A 7,292-nucleotide genomic window follows, 5' to 3' on the forward strand; every position below is an offset into this window, starting at 1 on the left:
CAAGCTCGGGGCAGACGCTTCATTATCATCACTGCATGATCCAAGCAACGGCTGCATTTTCTACAGCAACAGTTACAATGGAACTAAAGAATAATTGTCCATCATATTATTCCATGTCGTACTGCCACTCATGTTGCCATTACCAATGTGACCACTCAGCCAGACATGTCCTACAGTCTGGTAAATCATATTATTCTATACTGTACTACCTGTCACTGATGTTGCCACAGATACGACTGCCACCACTCAACCAGACATGCCCTGTGGCTTAGTCCATCACATTGGACTGGTGCCACAGTGTTGGCTTAAAAAAAAAAAAAAAAAAAATTATAATAAAAAAAAGTCCCATGTCATACTATGCTGCCTGTCACTCATGTTACCACAGCTATGGCTGCCACCACTCAGTCAGACATGTTCTGCGGCTTGGTTCATCAGATTGGAACGGTGCCACAGTGTTGGTATAAAAAAGAAAAGTTGTAATAAAAAAGGTCCCCACGTTAAATAAATCCCTGCCATTGCATCTCTAAATTCCAATGCCATTTTGATTTCACATCTGCTCCCATGTGAAGGGATCATTTTTTACTGCTTTTTGTTTTGAAAAGACATTTGTCTAAAATAACAATAAGCCTGTAGCACTTACAAGTTATCAAAACAGGCTAATTTTTATATAAAACCAATATAACAGCCATGTGTGTATGTAAAGACCCATAAGCAAGCATCTTTACCCAACAAAAGAGTCATTTTTGGAGCATTTTAAATGTCAAAAATCGTAAAAATGCGTATCAGAATACTGTATGGTTAAACTAATAATAATAATAATAATAATAATAAATTTTATTTCTATAGCGCCAACATATTCCGCAGCGCTGTACAATTTGTAGGGTTCAAATACAGACAGATACATTACAAAGAAAGTCATTTCACACAATGGGACTGAGGGCCCTGTTCGCAAGAGCTTACAATCTAAGAGGTAGAGGGGTTGACACAAGAGGTAGCAGGGGCGGTATTGCTTATGCAGAGGTCAGACACTTTTGTAATAGAGGTGACTGTCATTACACAAACATAAAACTTTATGAACCGTCAACAGTCATGTCCTTTAACATGTGAATGGAGCTTGGACAGATAAAGTTATCCTGAGATGACATCATATCATGTGGGGAAATGTGGGAGCGGGGACAGAGGAAGGTTAAGGGTTTACGTTAGAAATTGTGATAGGCTTGTCTGAAAAGATGCGTCTTTAGTTTGCGTTTGAAGCTGTAAAAATTGGGAGTTTGCATTCACTGCTTACCATACGTTTTTTTCCATTTACATACATGTAATTTTAATTTTGTCATAACTTCAGCTGTTTGCCTTTGGGCCCATGCACACGGAGTAAATGTGCACACATTTTTCCATAATACACGTGTAAAAATCAGACTCCCATTAACTTCAATTACATTTTTTATACGTGTAAAAATACGTGCCGCGTTTACTCCGTGTGAACAAGCCCTTTGAGTGCTACAAATTGACTAGATAGAGTCCTAGGAGCCCTGACAGTTTCATACACTAGGTTTTATGCCAATTTAAAGGGATCCTATCTTTCAAACACATTTTTTTCTGAGTAACACGTTGGAATAGCCTTAAGAAAGGCTATGCTTCTCTTACCTTTCATCGTCTTCTCCATGCCGCTGTTCACTTGAAGAAAATGGCTGCTTACACAGTATTGTAAGTGGCCATTTTCTCGTGGCCTGTGGGCATGCGCAGTCTGCTCTGCCTGTGCCCTGAGGCCTAGAAGTCTGAAACTTTGTCGATGCCTCCAGTGCTATTTGAGCGCTGGGGCCTGCCCTCAGTGCTGCGAGAACTCATTTGCCTATCGACAAAAACCGAGATAACTACGGAATGGAGGCACAGAGAAGAGAACGAAAGGTAGGAGAAGAATAGCCTTAAGGCTATTCTGAGGTGTTTCTCAGAAAAAATGTGGTTGAAAGATAGGATCCCTTAAAGTACTTGTTTGTACCAAACCTATTCGACCAAAAACTTATTGTTGGTCTGAACTACCCAAACTCAAAACAATCTTAAGAGGTTCACCTACCTAGAGGAAAAAGTCGTACTGAAGTGGGGAAGGGAATGCCATGTCAGACTGCCAACTTACATGCCATTGCATAACAATCCAGCCCATACAACACTTAAAAGACAAAGTGTTTAAGAAGCTATGCTTTACTGAAATAACAGCTTGCTGGATTCTTTTACCTCATCTAGCTGGCCATTCTTAGATATACAGCCCCTCCAGTACTTTAATATACATACTATTACATATCCCCTGTCCCTTCTCCAGAATTATCCAGTGTCAGCATTCCCCTGTAATTTTCCCAGTTTATGTTCCACCGAGAACTTAAAATGTTGTAATGACGGGAACCATCTCGTCACTCTGGAATTTCTTTCCTTGTACTGTTTGATCCAAGCCAGAGGATCATGGTCTGTCACCAACACAAATTTTATTGTGAGCAGATCATTTTTAAAAGATTGTAACACCCACTTGATGGATAACCCTTTTTCTCTATAATGGGTAGTTATTTCTGTGTCTGGGTTAAGTTTTTGCTCATTACTGGATGGTTTTCCCCATTTATGACAGGTCACAGAATCACTCCCAACCCTGCATTAGAAGCATCTGTCTGAATTAGGATTTTTTTTCCTAAAATCAAGAGAAATGAGACCTGGCTTTTACACTTAGTAAACGTTTGTCTTTGAAAAGCCTTTTTTGCTTCTGTAGTCCATGTCACCATTACTGACTTATCACCCTTTTTTTAGGTCAGTCAATGGTGCTGCAATTGAGGCAAATTTGGCGAAAAGCGACAGTATGTTCCAGCTGTAAACCACATGAAAACTGCAGTTTTTGTTAAAAGATTTTGGTAAGAGTGCCTCAAGGAGAATATTTTTTTTCCATGGGTGTCACTAGTCTGAAAAGGTTGGAAAACACTAAGCTAGGGCATTGCAGACATCTTGTAGACTTACTGACTGACAGCAAACTATTTAAGTGTCCATGCACATGGAGGAAAATAGTGAGGAATTTGGTGTGGAATTTCAGCGCTGAAAAAAAGCCTCCCATTGACTTTAACCGATTCCTTTTTCTGCTAATAGAAAAAGGAACTCATTGAACAAATGGGAGGCTTTTTTTTCCACGCTGAAATTCCACACCAAATTTCACATGCGGACTCCCTGAACGGATTACCAAACACAGATATAAACGAGGGGTCAGTTTGGCACATGCTCAGAATGAAGAAGGGGGAAGAAAAAGAAAAATGGATTGGTCAAAAACTGATTACATACTGACTACATACTGACACAGTTTTCATTCAGATGTTATGCCCAGTTCACATCTGCGTATGGAAGGACTCCGCATGGAGACCCCCCGAACAGAATACAAGCGCAATTGCAAGCGCTGTGCTTTAAAATGGGGTCCATGTGCTTGCTGCGCGCTGCCCACACGAATCATGCGGACAGGAAAGTAGATTGGGAACTACTTTCATGTCCGAACGATCCCTGTGTAGATCTGCTGGTAAGCACACGGACCCCATTATAGTCTATGGGGTCCGTGTGCTTTTGCAGCACAGCACTTTGCACTTACGTTTGGTATTCTGTTCAGGGGGTGGGGGGGTGTCCCCATGCGTACTTCCCTGGATGGAATCCAAATGCTGATGTGAACAGGGCATTAGGCAGGAAGCGAGTGTGATTCAGACACCTCTTGTCTGTTCCTGCCTGACACCAGCCTCCTGACAGAATAGAGTGTAAATAGAATAAAGGACACCAAAGCTAACAGCACTCATTGATGCCGGCTAGAAAAAATATTCCATCTGTGCCAGAACTAGTAGACCAGCGCCTATTAACCCCTTCCCGACATACGCCGTAATAGTACGGCGCATGTCGGGTCTGTAACTATGGCGACCGCCCGGGAGCCGGGCAGCCGCCATAGCCGCCGGGTGTCTACTGCTTTAAGCAGTAGACAACCGGCTCCAATGCCTCCGATCGGTCCGGCATTAACCCCTCCGGCGCCGCGGTAAAAGGCGCCGGAGGCGCCATTTTCCCCGCGGCGCATTGGCGCCGCCATTTTGGCCGGGATCGCCGGCTCCTGGAGCATGCTCCAGGGCTGACGTCCCGTTGCCATGACAGCCGGGAGCCTTGTACAGGCTCCCAGGCTTGTCTGCAAATCCTCTCTTTTGCAGGCTGGTCTATGCAGCCTGCAAAAGAAAGGATGCTTTTTTGCAATGCATTGCAATGCATTAGCATTGTAATGCATTGCATTAGTGATCAGATTCAACACCCCTAGGGGGTCTAATAAATGCAAAAAAAAAAAATTAAAAAAAAGTTAAAAAAATATAAAAAAATATAAAAAGAATTAAAAGTTCAAATCACCCCCCTTTCCCTAGAACACATATAAAAGTAGTTAAAAACTGTGAAACATATACATGTTAGGTATCCTCGCGTCCGAAATCGCCCACTCTACAAATCTATAAAAATATTTTTCCTGTTCGGTAAACGCCGTAGCAGGAAAAATAGTCGAAAATGCCAAACTGCCGTTTTTTCACTGTTTTGATTCTGATAAAAATTTGAATAAAAAGTGATCAAAGCAATAACATTTCCCAAAAATGGTAGAACTAAAAAGTACACCCGGCCCCGCAAAAAAAGACGCCCTATGCATCCCCGTACACTTACGTATAAAAAAGTTACGGCCGTCGGAATATGGTGACTTTTAGAAAAAAAATTTTTTTAACACAGTTTTGGAATTTTTTTTAGGGGTCAAAATGTAAATAAAACCATATAAATTTGGTATCCCTGGAACCGTACCGAAACACAGAATATAGGGGACATGTCATTTTGGCTGCACAATGAACGCCGTAAAACCAAAGCCCGTAAGAAAGTCGCAGAAATGCATTTTTTCTTCAAATCCACCCCATTCTGAATTTTTTTTCCTGCTTCTCAGTACATTATATAGAATAATTAATGGTAGCATCATGAAGAAAAATTTGTCCCGCAAAAATTAAGACCTCATATGGCTCTGGGAGCAGAGAAATAAAAAAGTTATGGAGTTTAGAAGGAGGGGAGTCAAAAACGAAAAACGAAAATCAAAAAATGCCATCGGCGGGAAGGGGTTAAATGGCACAGAGAGCTGGGGTTGGCAGAGGTGGTGATAGGTCATCTTTTCCATCACTGTAGGCATGCTAAGCATTGATTTTTTGCATGAGTAGATGTTAATTTTTTGAAACCATTGATGGGGGAAAATGCATAAAGCATTAAAGTTTATGTAATATTAAGTTACAATATACAGTGAACACAGTGATGAATTTCTATAGGGAAGTAGTGCAGCATGTACCTCTGCAAGCCATAGCAGCAAAAACCACATGGAATTGGAAAGCCCCAAGTGTAACCCACAGCAATAAATACTGCAGCTTTAAAACTCAGTGCGATGTACAGTAGCGGCATTGTGGATGGGATTAAACAAATTAAATTAGATAAATTATGTTACATTGCAGGATTTTGCCAAAGTATATTTATTCTCATCCACTATATATTGCAGTAGGTTAGCCACCAGTGAGCTGCCGATCCTGACTCTTAATTATTTGGGTGCATTTTCTGCCCTCCATATGCAGAAACTCAAATATGAGCTATATTTTAATTTGCGCTGTCACCAATTTCTAGCCTAAATTATAACTAACCTGCAGGGCCTTGGGAAGATAAGTACCCTTCCACTAAACTCCATCAAAGAGGATGGTATTCTAGCTGTGAATAGCTAGGTGGAAAGGAAGGGAACACTCTGAGTCACTGAGTGGCAGAAAAATTAGCCTTGTGAGAGCAACATATGTCAGACTATATAACCTGACCCCAGAAGAAAACATAAACCAAGTTATTGCACATAAGGATTCTAGAGCACAGTTAAGTGTAACTTATATTAGATCTAAGGCCTGGTTCACATCTGCGTTCGGTATTCCGTTCGGGGAGTCCGCATGGGGACCCCCCGAATGGAATACAGAATTCACTAAAAAGGTTAGCTAAGAAACCACACGGACCCCATAGACTATAATGCGTGTGTTTTCCGTGTGGTGTCCACACGAATCATGCGGAGAGAAAAGTGCTGCTTGCAATACTTTCAACATGATTCATGCGGGCACTGCATGGAAAAAACACGAACCCCATTATAGTCTATGGGGTCCATGTGGTTTCTTAGCTAACCGCTTTTTAATGCGTTCAGTATTCTGTTCAGGATCAAGCGGACTCCCTGACCAAAATACCGAAAGCAGATGTGAACCAGGCCTAAGTGAGAGTAAATAACAATTCTCCTGCTGTAGCATTATATAACTGAATTTACTAATACTAAAATGACTAAATCTGTACAATTTACAGCATCATCTCATAGGCCAAAGAACAACCATATATTGGAAAAGAAAGCAAAAAATTAATTTTTTTTTATTATGAATAAGGAACTTTTCAGCCTACTAAATAATTGAACAATATTCTCCTTTAAACAATGTTTCCATCTCTTCGCTGTAAAGCAAATGAAGTGTCCTCACCTAATCAATAGACTGCTATACAATGTTCTCCTCGTACTAAAGATATTATCTTTCCATATTATTGTCATTTGTATATACATTTTTGTTCAAAGATAATGCAATATTGATCTTTCCTCAATTGTTTATTACTAAACATTTATATTATAATCCTTTCTTGGAAGAAGCATGATTTTGATGTTATTAATTTGGAAACTCAATCTGGATGGTTGATAACATAAAAGGAATGTATCACTGTTTTATACAGAGCATCAATGAGATGGTTATGGCATTGAGCTCCTGTTCAGGGATCTATACAAAGCACACACTATTGAGCTCCCATTCAGGGTGACTTTCAAACCCACATACCAAATGATCTTCTTGCCCAAGAGGCAGCACATTGTTTAGGCTACAGCATTTGTTTGACTACATGGTTCCTCTCAACCAGTCCAGGAGGTGCCATAACTACTATACATTACTTGCTTTTGAATGGCCTCATAAAACCTATTAACGCACAATACAGTTATTTTTATAAATTACCAGTACAGTAAAACATCCTATCGATTACCATCAAAGTGTCTACGACATTTTTAATAATTTCTATTTTACTCTAATACTGTAAATGTAAATTATTCATATAAAATATGATAATGATATCTCAACTGCAACAGCAGGCATAAACATAACAATAAGAATTACAGAAATAGGCTCAAAACATATGTAATATATCGTACATACTCGAGTATAAGCCGAGTTTTTCAGCACAGTTTTTAT

The sequence above is a fragment of the Leptodactylus fuscus genome, chromosome 1 (assembly GCF_031893055.1).
Source record: "Leptodactylus fuscus isolate aLepFus1 chromosome 1, aLepFus1.hap2, whole genome shotgun sequence".
Classification (NCBI taxonomy): domain Eukaryota; kingdom Metazoa; phylum Chordata; class Amphibia; order Anura; family Leptodactylidae; genus Leptodactylus; species Leptodactylus fuscus.